A 15,203-nucleotide genomic window follows, 5' to 3' on the forward strand; every position below is an offset into this window, starting at 1 on the left:
TACAGCATTTAGCGCAGCGCTGAAAAGGCAGCGCTAAACGTTGTACGAAAACGTCTGTGAGGGAGACCCTAGTTTCAGGGAGCTGTCCATAGGAGAGCGGGGGTAAGTACATGGCATATGAACAGAAACAAACATGAACTCTGTGACTTACAAACCGATACAAAGAGGAAACTGCCACAAGAGCTTACAATCTATAGGAAGCGGAGGGTAGAAGCTGCTCCTAGCAGTGGTTACTGTAGCTATTCTGAAGGTGGGGTTTCAGGTTCTTCGTGAAGCTTTCTAGTTTGCGCACCTCCTCTGCTTATACTTCTTGTAAGTCAAACACGCCCATTATATTCAAACATGAAGAGTGGAATATATATAGAAACCTACACAAGTCATCATGATCTTACACAACACAGCCGGCGACTCCCCCGCCACCCCTGGTCACAGCCGGCGACTCCCCCGCCACCCCTGGTCACAGCCGGCGACTCCCCCGCCACCCCTGGTCACAGCCGGCGACTCCCCCGCCACCCCTGGTCACAGCCGGCGACTCCCCCGCCACCCCTGGTCACAGCCGGCGACTCCCCCGCCACCCCTGGTCACAGCCGGCGACTCCCCCGCCACCCCTGGTCACAGCCGGCGACTCCCCCGCCACCCCTGGTCACAGCCGGCGACTCCCCCGCCACCCCTGGTCACAGCCGGCGACTCCCCCGCCACCCCTGGTCACAGCCGGCGACTCCCCCGCCACCCCTGGTCACAGCCGGCGACTCCCCCGCCACCCCTGGTCACAGCCGGCGACTCCCCCGCCACCCCTAGTCACAGCCGGCGACTCCCCCGCCACCCCTAGTCACAGCCGGCGACTCCCCCGCCACCCCTAGTCACAGCCGGCAACTCCCCCGCCACCCCTAGTCACAGCCGGCAACTCCCCCGCCACCCCTAGTCACAGCCGGCAACTCCCCCGCCACCCCTAGTCACAGCCGGCAACTCCCCCGCCACCCCTAGTCACAGCCGGCAACTCCCCCGCCACCCCTAGTCACAGCCGGCAACTCCCCCGCCACCCCTAGTCACAGCCGGCAACTCCCCCGCCACCCCTAGTCACAGCCGGCAACTCCCCCGCCACCCCTAGTCACAGCCGGCAACTCCCCCGCCACCCCTAGTCACAGCCGGCAACTCCCCCGCCACCCCTAGTCACAGCCGGCAACTCCCCCGCCACCCCTAGTCACAGCCGGCAACTCCCCCGCCACCCCTAGTCACAACTGAACTTTCTTCTCCAGCCAGACAGGAAACACTTCCTCCCCCTCCCCATCACACTTCATCTCCCACATCCCCCTACAGTGCGCCCACTACTGGCAGCAAACACATGTAAGCTTCCTGGCCCTGCTTCCATTTCCACTGGCACTGACCCGCAGCCGTGCCCACCATTGTACCTTTTAAGGAGATGCAAAAAAAATCCCAGAAGCGGCCATACTTCCCGATATACAGGAGCAGGAGCTTGTTCTGCTGGGGACTGGGGTTTGTGCCTGCCCTTCTATCTCTGCATCAGCCTATCGTAAGTATGGCCGCTTCCTGTGGTTGTCAATCAGTGACCTAGTTAGAAACCTACTGATACTAAATGCCTGTGTTTGCTACGACCAGTACATCAGATTACCTGGTAATCTCCTAAAATTGTACAATCCAGTTTAAAGTGCCAACTTGCCATCTGTTCTGCAGTCATACGGCTTCTCTCAGTAGCAGAGCGATCCCATCCTATCCCAGAACACTGTACATGGTATAACACATAGTAGCCCTTGGTTATGTAGTCATGTGGGTCACTCATGTTCCCATTCATCTACCCAAGCCTCCACATCCTACCCTACCAGACCTTCTATAGTCACTTAGACAAGGTGGTGTTGGTACGCATCGGTGTCCCATGTGCCATCCAGAACCTCCGCTGCCCAATTCCGCTAAGGTACTGGACGAAATTGCGCTATTTCACACCGTAATAAGCCAGACGCTGAACAGCCCCCATTATAGGCAATGGGGTCCCTTCAGTGCCGTCATATGATAGTTTTCAGCCAGTGGGTGCCGTTTCCCTGGTCCCATAAAGAAAGACTGGAACCCCTAGCACCGGAGTGAACTAGTCTCAGGGCGCCTTCACACCTGCCATCGCCATTTTGCTGCAGGGTTTTTTTTTAAGCGGCTGTTAATAGGACTTTCTGTTAAAAACGCATCGTACAAAAATCGCAAGTTTGTGCTTCGTGATTCTTGTGCAATGCGTTTTTAACATTAGAAAGTCCTATTGACACACGTTACAAAAACGCAGCGATATCGCGATCACAAGTGTGAAGGCACTCTTAACATGCAAAAAAAAATAAAAAGTCTAAGGGTGCCTTCACACTTGCGCTCGTGATAACACTTTTTTTAATGCATTTCTTAAAAACGCATAGCACAAAAATTGCAAAGCAAAAGCGCAGCAATATCGCGATCACAAGTGAAGACACCCGGAGGGCTCCTGCACACTTGCGCTTTTTTCACTCGATTGTCAATTGGACGTTCTAATATTAAAAACGCATCGCACAAAAAAAAAACAAAACACAAGTGTGCGGGAGCCCTAAGGCCCCCTCTCAACTGCGAGAGGGATATCAGGCAGCAAATCACAGCCCCCTATCACTCTCGCAAACCTTTTACAACTCCTGGATGTGAGGAGTTTTCATGTGAAATAGCCTCACATCACTGCGAGGAATCCCATTACTTCCAATGGGGCTGGCGGCAGCAGCACAGCTGAACATGCAGCTGAGGAAGCTGAATGCCAGACATGTGTGAGGGAGGCCCTATACTCACCTAGCAGGCACCATCCGGGTCCCTCCCGCTGCTCTCCGGCATCGCTGCAGGCTTCCAGGCACTCATCATCGCCGGCAGAGCATCTCTTGATGGTAACAGGGCTCGAAGCCTCCGCCTCCAGAAAGAGATTGCTCTGATTGTCTGAGCCGTTACCATCAAGAGATGCTCTGTCGGCGATGACGAGTGCCTGAAAGCCTGCAGGGACGCTGGAGAGCAGCGGGAGGGACCCGGATGGCGCCTGCTAGGTGAGAAGGGTTTTTTGTTTTTTTTCCCACCTAGCGTAGTTTTCAGGGCAGGGCTTATATTTCAAAACTGGCAGTGGCATTTAAAGGGTTAACCGCCACGATCTGAGTCATCACCGATCTAGACTGCTGCAAGTAGGTGTTGGCTGTCAAAGACAGCCAATAACCGCTGTGTATGGAGCAGGCTCGCCTCCTGAGCTGCTGCATATGCTGTGGACGTCTATGTACACCCTAACTGCATGGGGTATATATGCAGTTAGGACGTATAAAGCCGTATGTGTGCCAGGAAGGGGTTAAATTACCTTTGTTGACCTATAATGGGCCCACTGGGTTATTTTTTTTCCTGTTGAGCACAGAGCAGGGTCGCACTGTTTGCACCTCAAAAAACAAGGGGGGAGATTCCTTAAATGGTCTAAAAGATAACAACCAATCACAACACCGCTTTACTCTAGTAAAATGAAATTTGAGCTCTGATTGGTTGCTAGGGGCGACTAAGACTTTCTCTTTTAGGGCTCCCACGCACTAGCGTTTTTTAATGCAATTGTCAATAGGACTTTCTAATGTTAAAAACGCATCGCGCAAAAATTGCAAAGCACAAACTTACGATGTGCTTTTAACATTAGAAAGTCCCATTGACAATCGTGTTAAAAAAAAACGCAAGTGCGTGGGAGCCCTTAACCTTTTCCAATCCAGTTTGTATCCTGGTTTTCCTAATGGGCTTACTCTTTTTCTGCCATTATACAACAGCGCTATCTGCTGGCTAAAGCCAGTATTGCATGGGGTGGCACATTGGATAGGCACCGACAGCAGAGAGGCTGGCAATATATAGAAAGAGAACCCTGATGGACGTCTTCCAACATCGGAGCTGTACAGCCTTAAATCATAATGTCTTCTCGAGGTCAGACAGTGGATTGGAAAGGGTTAAGACAGTTTCATATATCTGGCAAGATATAACAGGAGGAACAAAACGCAGTTCGATCTCCTGTGATGCCGATCACTGATCACGGCTTGTGTAATCAGTTGGAGGCCTCTTTCATACGAGCCGCCGGCCAGCGTTTTGTTGGCCATTAATAGGCATCACATCTACAAGATGACTTGGCTTCTCTTCCTGAGAAGTATGACAGTCCGATTACAATAATACCACCACATCCCTTCAGCGGTGAGAGAAGCCATTGTGTATGTTGATCATCATCTTGCTTCCCTTGCATTAACCCCTTAGTGATCAAGCTTTTCTTGTTTTCCCATTTTTGTCCCCCCCCCCCCCCCCCTTCTTAAAGAAAAAAAATCATACCTCCTTTATTTCTCCATCGACGTCGCAGTATGGGGGCTTCCTTTTGGCGGGATGAGTTGTAGTTTTCAATGGAGCTATTTAAAGTGCTGAAAACTTTGAAAAAAATTCTACGTGGAATAAAATGAAAAAAGAAACGACATTCCACCATCTTTCAGTGCGACTTGTTTCTACGGCGCACAAACGGCAACAAAAACAATATGATACCTTTATTCTACGGGTCGGAACGATTACTACCATACCAAACTATTCAGATCATTGCTTTTTTTTTTTTGCTGTACTACTTTTATTTATTTATTTTTTTAAAGACATTAAATTGTTTTCAATTAAAAATAAATAAATAAATCTTGCTATTTGTATAGGGCCAACTTATTACGCAGCTCGGAAGGATGGAAGGCTGAGTCAACCTTGAGCCGGCTACCTGAGTCATCCGGGGATCGAACTTGCAACCTTCAGGTCGTAGGCGAGAGCTTACACTCTGCACCACACGAGGCTCAATTATTTTCTGCTGCCATCTTCTACGTGCAATAACTTTTTATTTTTCCGAGGAAATATTGGTACAGGGGCTCATTTTTTTGCGGGATGTCCTGTAGTTTGCGTTGGTACCATTTTTGGAATACATAAGACTTTTTGAACACTTTTTATTGCCTTTTTTCTTGGAGACAGGGTGACTGGAAAAAAGTGCATTGCTGGCGTTCTGTATGTTATTTCCTGATGCCGTTCACCGTGCGGGGTAAATAATGCATTATTTTGATATTTCGGACTTTTATGGATGAGGTGATACCAAATATGTATTGTTGTTTTATTTAGATTCTTTTATTATAAATATGGCAAAGGGGGGGGGGGTCTGAACTTATTCATTTTTTTAAATAATTAGTAAAACTTTATTGTTCTTATCTTTACTTTTTTTCTTAGTTCCCAGAGAGGACACCAACTTGTGATACTTTAATCACTCCTGCAGTATGATGTGCTGCCATAGCATTACATCATACGGCTATCAGGCAGTCTATCAATCCACCCCACATGGACGGCTTCCCACGGCGGCGATCTGCCCTGGGATATCACTATGCTCGTAGACAGGAGGCCTAAAGGTGTATTTACACCCCAAAGATGATCGCTCCAAAGATGGCTTTTCAGCAATCATTTTGCGTAAACTACTACTTGGTACTAATGCCTATTAATACCAATTAGTAGCGTATGAGATGTATTCAGGGAACAGACCACCCACGGTTCTCTGAATAAATTCCCTTTGTTCTGCCATGGGGCTGACAGCTGAGAATGCAATAAGCGCTCCCCGGGCAGAACACAGCATGCGGTCCGTCTTATCAGCTGTTCTGCAGAAGGATGGATTTCATGACGAGTTGAAAATAATCATTCAGCAGAAGAGTGACATATGGGCGATATCATCCTCATCATCCATGCAAGCCCTGTGGATGTGATGCATTCCCATGTGAACACAGCCGCACATCTCTGCAGAGATGGAAGAATCCCCCGGCGTAGCGGTCACAGACGGGGATCGCAACCTTCTCCCATTTCTTTCTATAGGGCCGACGCTGCTGCCACCGACCTGCTGACAGCAATCTGCGGCATCCTAAAAAGATACAACATGCCACGACTCTTTTCCTGCTTCGTATTGCCGGACCCCGTTCAAAAGAATGGCGCTCGTATTTCTGTGAGCTTTGTGGGTCTCGCAACGTACGAATCACATGATTTTCACACAAGTGTGATGGCGGCCTGAAGAAGGGAGATAATCTGTGGACAAACTGACACGATTGTAGGCCGCCCTCTGCCATCTTCACAGCGGGCGGCAATCAGCATAGAACAAGTGTTCAGCAACGACTGTCCGGCGCCATAAAGGCTCACGGAGGCGGATCATCAGAGCGTTATGCGCATCATACAGCAGGAATACCGCAGAATAGCAGCTTTTACGTATGTGAAACAAAAGTATTAAATTGGGGCTAATTGCACACCCCCCCCCCCAAAAAAAAAGTGCACTGAATACATGCGCAAAAAAAACCAACACACGCCAAACAGACATAACAGACATATATACACACTGCGAAATACATGGAGCAAAACCGCATCTGCCAGAGTGTCTGAGCCGCAGGGCTGCGTGCGGACTGCGAGACGCTGCGGCGTTGTTTAAACGGTCACTCCAGTGCTGTCACTCCGCAGCCCGGACCCCACCGCTGTGTCTAATCACAGACCACCAACCCTGGTACTCCGGGGCGCCACCTGCAGGACTTGGAGGGTGTAGTGAATTGTGAGCCATGCAGGGAGCAGTCAGGAATATCACATTTTAGTACTACCCCCCCGCCCCCCTCCTAGTACTACTACCCGCACTATCCACGCCACCAGCCCGGCCGCCTCTAGTACTACTACCCCCACTATACACACCGGCAGCCCCCTGGGTATACCGTACCGCCTCAGCCGCTTTCCGCCGCTCGCTGCCCAGTTTGAATCAGGCTTCTGCTCGGTACAATCTCGCGAGAAGACAGTCCTGTCACAAATCATAGTCTGATTGGCTGATCTGTAATACGGGGCGTGGCTTCAGCACACTCGGGCGGCAGTCGCTAGGCGTCTATCCGCGCCGGTGTCCCTAGCAACCAATCACATTCCCGCTCTCATTTTTCAGACCCGTTGAAAATGGAATAAGCGATCTGATTGGCCGCTGTGAGCTCCTCCCCTCCCGGGTTATGAGGCTCGCTCCACACAGTTATGTTTGTGCTTTGTGAGCGCGATGGATGTATTATTCCGCTGGCCCGAGGGGGCGCTTAGTCACAGCGATTTGTCGCATGAACGAGCGCACGATGTCAGGGTTCGCACGGGCGGTCTGTTCACATTCGCCGTGTAAAGGACTGGGAGGGACTGAATAATTAAACCGAACGACTGGTGAACGAGCTGCTGATGATTGCTATAGCTGTGTAAAATGGATGAAAAGCCAATGATTTGTCACTTGTTGCATTTACACTGAGCGATTATCCTTTGCTTTTACTCGTTTGGACGATACCCATTCCGTGTAAAAGGGCCCCCAGGGTCCGCTCACACGCAGCAGATGTGCTTCTGCCTTTTGGGGCAGATTTCACCAATTCGAGAGAAAAGCCGCAGGAAATCTGCCAGAATGCACACCAAATATCGGGATGTTTTTCGGCCTTGGAAATTAAGCAGTAAACGCGCACACGGACGCATCGGCATAGCGGATTACAAGGGGAAGACGCGCGCACGCCATGTGCAGTCAATAGACCGTTGATTCCAATGGTGCGTTTTTTGCGCACGCAATTCGGTCCCGAAAAAAAACAAACAGCATGTCTTATTTTGGTGCGGATTATGCATCAATTATCCCACATTTAACTAAATTGGCCGTTGATATCGAAGGGAGCGGCTTGTGTGCTGATTTTTTAAAATGCGCAAATATTCTGCGCACTCACTCACAAAAAATCTAGTAACGTGCACGGATGTGCGCAGAAACACAACAAGCATGGCGCAAATACCCAGCGCTAAACTGCAGGTAAATACGGCTGTGCCGTAAGACCGCCTTGGCACCATCGTATGCATTTCTATGTTCGCCTGTACGCAGCGTATATAGGCATGAATGACTATATAACACGATCAATTTCCGATTTTAATTAACGTATTTAACTCTTTCCAGTCCAATTTGTATTCTGGTTTTCCTAGGGGGCTTACTCTTTTTCTGCTGTTACACAACAGCGCTATCTGCTGGCTAAAGCCAGTACTGCATGAGGTGACACATTGGATAGGCTCCGACAGCAGAGAGGCTGGCAATATACAGTAAGAGAACACAGACGGACGTCTTCCAACATCAGAGCTGTACAGCCTTAAATCATAATGTCTTCAGACGTCAGACAGTGGATTGGAAAGGGTTAAAGGCATTACACGGGGCGCTGCAGTGTGAATGTTAAAAAATACGCAGAAGGGATGGCAAGCAAGGATGGGCAGAAATCCTCAGAATGGCATTAAAATGTCTAATTATGGCAGCGGTCTTCTTCCTCCAGCACTGCCCCCGGTAGCTCCCTGCCCTCCCTTTTCTCCAGCTGGCCACGGACGGGCAGTATCTATCTGTTTCACATCGTACAAAATATACGGCTAAAAATTATCGCTTATCTCCTATTTTTTTTGTGCGTATATATTACACAGAAAAAAAAACAAAAACCTATTTTCTGATGGACAAATGCGGTCATTACATAAGCCCTAGGGTGTATTCACCAATGCCCGTTCCATCCAATTGGCCTCATTCACACAAGTGATTTCCCACTGACCAATAGTCTGACAAATCTTTACATATCCTAATTTTAGTTCATTCTTGTTTAAGAATTCCCATTATTTTCTATGGAAGCGTTCAAATAACGGATCACATTCGCATGTCAGCGCCATCCGTTTTTATAGCATCTTACTATTGAAACCAGGAGTAACATTTTTCACGTATATGTAAAAGGATGTAAGGGCGCATTCAGACGACTGTATATCGGATGGGTATTCACGCCCGGCCGATATACGGTGTCCCTTTCTGCAGGGGGAGGAGGCTGGAAGAGCCGGGAGCCTAGTTCCGCCCTGCCCCCTCCCATTGCAAATAGTGGCAGGGGGCGGGAGCTCAGTGCTCTACTCCCGCCTCTTCTAGCCCCCACCCCCCGCATAGAGGGACACCGTATATCGACCGGGCGTGAAAACCCAGCTGATATACGGTCGTCTGAATGCGCCCTAAAGCTGATGCAAAGTTCACATTTTTATCGCAAAAACACATTGTACAAATTGCAGTGAAATGCAGGTAAAACAGTCGGTTTTTCACTGACCCACATCACATTCGCCTGTGTGAATACAGCCTAATCCCCTTCACAGAACGTATGCGTATTTTCTGGCATCTGAGCACTGCGCACTTGCATAATGAGCTACGCTTTTTTTGTGCGCATCAGTGTATTTTACTATACTTTTTGCGCCCACAAAACCTGTTCATTTGCACGCGACAAACAAAACGCTTTGATTGAAATGGCTAATTAGCCCCAGCTGTGTTCTTTTTCCTGCGTTTCACGCATCTCCTAGCGTATTCTCACACATCCCCATAATCCCCAGGAAAATAGAGCCTGCTGCGGGTTTTTTATTGCGCGACTGAAAAGCGCAGGACATATACGTTCATGTGAATGAGCCCACTGAAAACAATAGGTTCTATTCTCTGCGTATTGTCGGCGCAAAATTTTGCATGCGCAAATATGCCCGTGTGAAGGGGGCTTAAAGTTGGGAGAGAAGGAAATCATGTTTGCTTCTGTTTATTTGGAAGCACTTCTGTTTTAGCTAAAAAAAGGGAGAAAACAAATCTACGGTCGCTTTTCGAATGTCTTCTCTTTTTACAGATTCCATGAGAATATGTGAGAACATAACCTTGGCCTGCTCCACTGGTCGCAGTCTCACAGATATTCTCGTCTACAAGCATTAGAAGAACATATAGGGTGCAGCGTCCCCACAAGTCATTATACACCACCTACAGCAATGCCTTCTATACGGAACCTTATGATCAGCCGCACGGGCACGATGCAATAAAATGTCAGATTCGATTGACTTGCAAGAAAGCTAAAATTAATTGGAAAGTAGCAGTTTATCTCTGATGGAAAATGACATAAAAGATCTAGAAGAACACATCCCAGCCATATAATTTACATGATGTCACTCCGAACTCTCCGACACATCAGACTCTTAGCAGTCTAGCGGCACAGATACCTGCAGTGTAGCTGGGATGTGTAATGTTTCTCATATCTAACAGTGTTGCCCTTCCCTAAAATAACAAACAAGCAAACATATAACTGACACATTGACACACAAATAGTAACATAGTGACATCCATATCCCCTACAGCACAGGACAGCAGCTTTACTAGAAAAATAACCGATTTGTTCACTTACCTTCTCCAACAAGGGGACACTCATGCAGCTGGGACTTACTATGGTAACGGAGCGGCTGAGGAAACGCTCTGCATTTTAAATAGGCAAAACGACAACCAGAGAACAATAAAGAATGAATGTTTTGTGATTTCCATGCCCCCTAAGAAAGAGTCAGGAGGAGGAACCAAGTCATTAAACTCGTTAAACTAGGATACTATTGAATTGGTTATTTCTCCATTATCCTTGTCCTTTACAGCCTATTAAGTATGATATGATGCTGAATCTGAATTGCTTAGCTTTTTCACCCAGACCTGCTTTATTATGACTAGCGATGAGCGATTATTGGAATATTCTGATCCGATTTTCCACAAATTATTGTAAATCAGGACAACTCAATCCCAATTCGCATTAGAGTCAATAGGAGCAAATAAAAATGGTATCCTTCCTTCCTTATCTATCAAAGACAACTTTTAAAAACTTCATATAGATGTTTCGCTTGGTCAGATTTGAACCTAGAAGTCCAGCAGTGCTAACAGCTGAGCCACCACCAGAGGAGGAGAAGAAAGAGTAGACAAAGAAGAATGAACACAAAAAAACCATGCAAACTCCATGCTGATTTTGTCTATAGTCAGACGGGAATCTAGAACCACAGTACTACAAGGCAATATTTCTAGCCGCTGAGCCACCAAGCTTCTTCCTTCTCTATAGAAGGAGATGCAGATCTTCAGATTATCTTTCTTCTACTTCTCCTCCTCTTTCTTCTTCTCCTTCACTTTTTTCTTCTCTGGAAGTGGCTCAGTCATTAGTATTGTTGCTTTGCAGTCTTAGGTTCAAATCTAGACAAGGGCAACATCTGTATAGAGTTGTTATGTTCTCTTTCTGTTTAATCTTCCTGTCCTTCCCTCCCTCCCTTCTCTAGAAATGAAAGAACTGTCTAGGTCAGTGGTGGCGAACCTATGGCACGCAGAGCCCTCCCTGCTGGCACACGTCACCATCGGCTGCTCACCATGTTAGTGAATACCTGCAGGGGCCGTTGCACCCCTGCAGGCATTCATTAAGTAGCGCTGCCAGCTGCGCTGATCCTGGCACACGCTGTGATGTCCATGTGCAGCCGGGATCCTCCTCTCCCCTCCCCAGATGTCTCTTACTTGGTTAGGCAAGAGCAGGGGGAGGAGGCGTCCGGCAGGAATATTAACTTTTTCCACACCACTTCTGCCCTATTCAGCAATTCCAGCAACCTGTTTGGTTGTTTGGTGAATCAGTCAACCCAAACAACCAATCAGGTTGCTAGAATTGCTGAGTAGGGCAGAAGTGGTGTAGACAAAGTTAATATGTGCGCCAGGCAGAGGAGGAGCGGCGCTTCCACGAGGAGGAGGGGGTAAGTATGCGGATCTCGGGGGGCCGCTGTGGGGTGTCACTACGCTACTGGGGGGCCGCTGTGGGGTGTCACTTTGCTACTGAGGGGCCGCTGCAGGGGAGGGTCACTGTGTAACTGGGGGGTCGCTGCGCGCGGGGGGGGGGGGGGGGGCGGGTCACTGCGCTACTGGGGGGCTGCTGCAGGGGGTCACTGTGCTACTGGGGTGGGGCGCTATGGGGGGGTGTATCACTGTTATACTGGGGGCCGCTGCGGGGGGCGTCACTATGATACTGGTGGCCGCTGTGGGGTGTCACTGTGATACTGGGGGCCCGCTGCAGAGGGTCACTGTGCTACTGGGGGGCTGCTGTGGGGGGTCACTGTGATACTGGGGTCCGCTGTGGGGGGGGGGGGGTCACTGTGATACTGGGAACCGCTGTGGGGAGGGTCACTATTACTGCTAGGGGGGGTCACTATTATACTGGGGGCCACTTTGGGATGTCACTATTATCGCTGGGGCCGCTGTGGGGGAAGGGGTCATTATTATCGCTAGGGGGGGTCACTATTATCACTAGGGCTTCTGGAGGTGGTCACTATTATCGCTGGGGCTGGTCACCATTATTGCTGGGGGGGGTTACTATTAATGCTGGGGCCGCTGGGGGTTCACTATTATTGCTGGAGCCGCTGGGAGGGGGGGGGGGGTCACTATTATCGCTCGGGCCGCAGCGATAATAGTGGCAGAAATGGGCATGGCTGCATCAAAATAGACAGTGTGCAGATTTTGACTGCTTTTTGGATGCGGAAATGCTCCACAGAAATTTCCATGGAGGACATTCTGCAGTATTTCCGCATCGTAAAAGCAGTCAAAATCTGCACACTGTCTATTTTGAAGCGGCCTTGTTCTTTGTAGAACGACGGGGGTAAAAATCATATGTTGTGATAAGCCCCGCCCCCTGACATGTTGGCACTTTGCAGTAAATAAGTGGGTTTTTGGGTTGCAGTTTGGGCACTTGGTCTCTAAAAGGTTTGCCATCACTGGTCTAGGTGCTCTCCCTAAGGAGAAAAGATAGCATTTCTGACCCCCGTCCCAGGCCTCTCATTAGCAAAGCCAGACTCCTACTGTACACTGATAAAGGGCAAAAAACCCTGAAACAGCTGTCTGTGTATGGAGTCTGGCTTTGCTTTAAATTTCTGGTCATTGTTACAAGGCTTGTATAAAGAGTCTAACTTTGACTTGAAGGAATGCTGCTTTCCAATAGGTGGCACTGTGGAGGTATTATTCCATCTCCCTTATTTGCATATTACCCAGAGGAGTATGAATGGCCTTTTGAGTCTCCTCACTCACCATCTAGGTGCTCTCCCTAAGGAGAAAAGATAGTGTTTCTGAACTCCGTTATTAGCATTCCTGTATTGCAGTGCTGGAGTATTAGGCTCCAATCTGACCAAGAACAACGTCTATATGAAGTTTTTCAGCATCCATGCAGATGTTGACCTTCCAGGACCCCTGCACTGCAAGTCAACAGTGCTAACCACTGAGCCACAGTAATAAAAAAAGGACACATACAGCAATTTCTGCCAAAAATTGGGTCGGGCTGACCTGATCCAAATCTGTAAAAATCCTGATTTTATTGCCCAACTAATCACGATGAGCAACATTAATTATGACAATTCTTGTTTTTTTTACTACTGTGAAAGACATGTATTTAGTCTACTATCTCATCATATAATCCATCTGGATAAGAAGGTTTAAATGCTCAATCTATTTTGCTGAGTTTAAAGAAATTTTGCTCAGGCATGCAATGACATTTACATCTGTGTAAAAAAGGACAGACAGTTGGAACAAATTGACATCACTACGTCACTATAGCCAGGATCAGAAAAAGTATCAGGAAGTGATACTGAAGACTGCTATATATATGCTTCTGGATTGGGTATTTAAAACTCAAGATGTGGTTAGATAAATATTCAGTCTAATGCTATATAAACCCATTATGATTGCACTGGGGGCCATTTTTATGCCACATGATACTGATGCATACTCTAAGTCACTGGATTGTAACTTTTTTGCTTACACAATAAATAATGATATAATAGATCACTTTGAAGCAACAGTTTCACATTGTTTGAATATGACAATTTATTCCCTCTCCCTCCTCTGATCCCAGTCTCTCTGTTCAGTGCCGCGAGTATGATTCCCAAGAACCCGAAACAGTTGTTACTTGTTGCTAATATCTTTTTGATATGTGTGAATGCAGCCTGTCACTAGCTACTGCCTGAATAGTAAAAAGACTAAAGTATAATTACATTTAGTTTCTTTGTTGCTTTACCTTGGCGTGTCAACATAGGGCCATAGGGTACCCCCTTCACTTGGCCTTAGGACATCACCGAATAAGTTTAGCCTCAGTCCACTGCGGCTATCTGGTGCATTATGCCTTAGGAACAAGAGCAACTGATCTCTGATCACCTCCTGGTCTATTGCTTGACGGCCCTGTGTAACACTGGTATAGGGTTGCATCTTGATACACTGATGGGCATGTCCTGTAGCTTGTCTCCCATGAAAAATCATACATTAGGATATACCAGATCAGTTTAAAGGGACACTGTCACCACGGAACAAAACCATAAACTAAGGTATGGTACTGTTCTGGGAGGTGACAGGGAGCCGGGTAATGTAATTTTTATACTCAAAAGGTCTGAAAAATTGGCTGTTTCCAGACTGCTGTGTGTGCACTCTTCCATAGACATCTATAGGAGAGCGCACACACAGTGATCTGAAAAGAGTCAAGTTTTCAAGCTGACTTCATGGGAGGACACCGCAGGAACCAGGGAAGGGTGAGTATAAAAATTGCATTCCCCATCCCCTCCTGGAACATCATAATAACTTATGGTGTTGGTCCGTGGTGACAGTGTCCCTTTAAAGTCTTCTGCTCCTTTGGGATGAGAGAAGACTTCAGGATGTCCACCTCAGTGATCTGGTGATCAGCCGGACCATCATTTGCCGTAACTATTTCCCATAGCCCAGCTATGGAGAAGGACTCTTACCTTTCTTCTCTCGGTCTCGCTCACAATACTACTCTCATATGGCAATTGGCTGTTAGGAAGCCGAGACTAAGATCTGATAACCCCTCTTTTCAAGAGAGACATTTTGGAGGCCAAATTTTTATTTTTTATTGACTTTAATGGAGTCCTGATTCACAATTATTTTTTTAAAATAACAAGGATCAGCGCCTACTCACACAAAACGATTTTTTTAAAAAGATGTGAGATACTTTTAAGTACTCACCTGGGGCTCGGCCAAAACTCCTGTCCAGGAGATTGACCGGCACCTTGTATCCGAGCTGGCTTGTAACGTCCCTGGAGTCCCGAATCCTGATTACCGGAGAGCGTCTCTGGGGTTAACAGCCGTAACAGGCTGTTTATGCAATCACTCGTATCAAATAGAAAAATTTCCCCCGCGCTCGTGGGTTCCAGCAGAGATAAAGGACACAATGTCCATAGATAACTAGAAAACATAGAAAAAATTTGATTTAAAGGGATTGAACCGAATGAGAGGAGATGTGAGGTACAAAGAGGTATATAGAAAGGGTTAATGTTATGATAAAGCATAATTTGATATATATATATAAATA

At 47.6% G+C, this 15,203-nt stretch overlaps 1 protein-coding gene across 1 annotated transcript in view; it reads right to left on the reverse strand.

The window, feature by feature from the left end:
- SPDL1 (spindle apparatus coiled-coil protein 1) overlaps positions 1-6,842 on the reverse strand; it is a 37,658-nt gene extending 30,816 nt beyond the window's left edge. The window contains exon 1 of the mRNA XM_066591105.1: positions 6,755-6,842. The gene's annotated coding sequence lies outside the window, so the exon portion shown is untranslated. The remainder of the gene's footprint in view (positions 1-6,754) is intronic.
- Positions 6,843-15,203: the final 8,361 nt, after the last annotated feature.

Source organism: Eleutherodactylus coqui, chromosome 2 (assembly GCF_035609145.1).
Source record: "Eleutherodactylus coqui strain aEleCoq1 chromosome 2, aEleCoq1.hap1, whole genome shotgun sequence".
NCBI classification, from domain to species: Eukaryota; Metazoa; Chordata; class Amphibia; order Anura; family Eleutherodactylidae; genus Eleutherodactylus; species Eleutherodactylus coqui.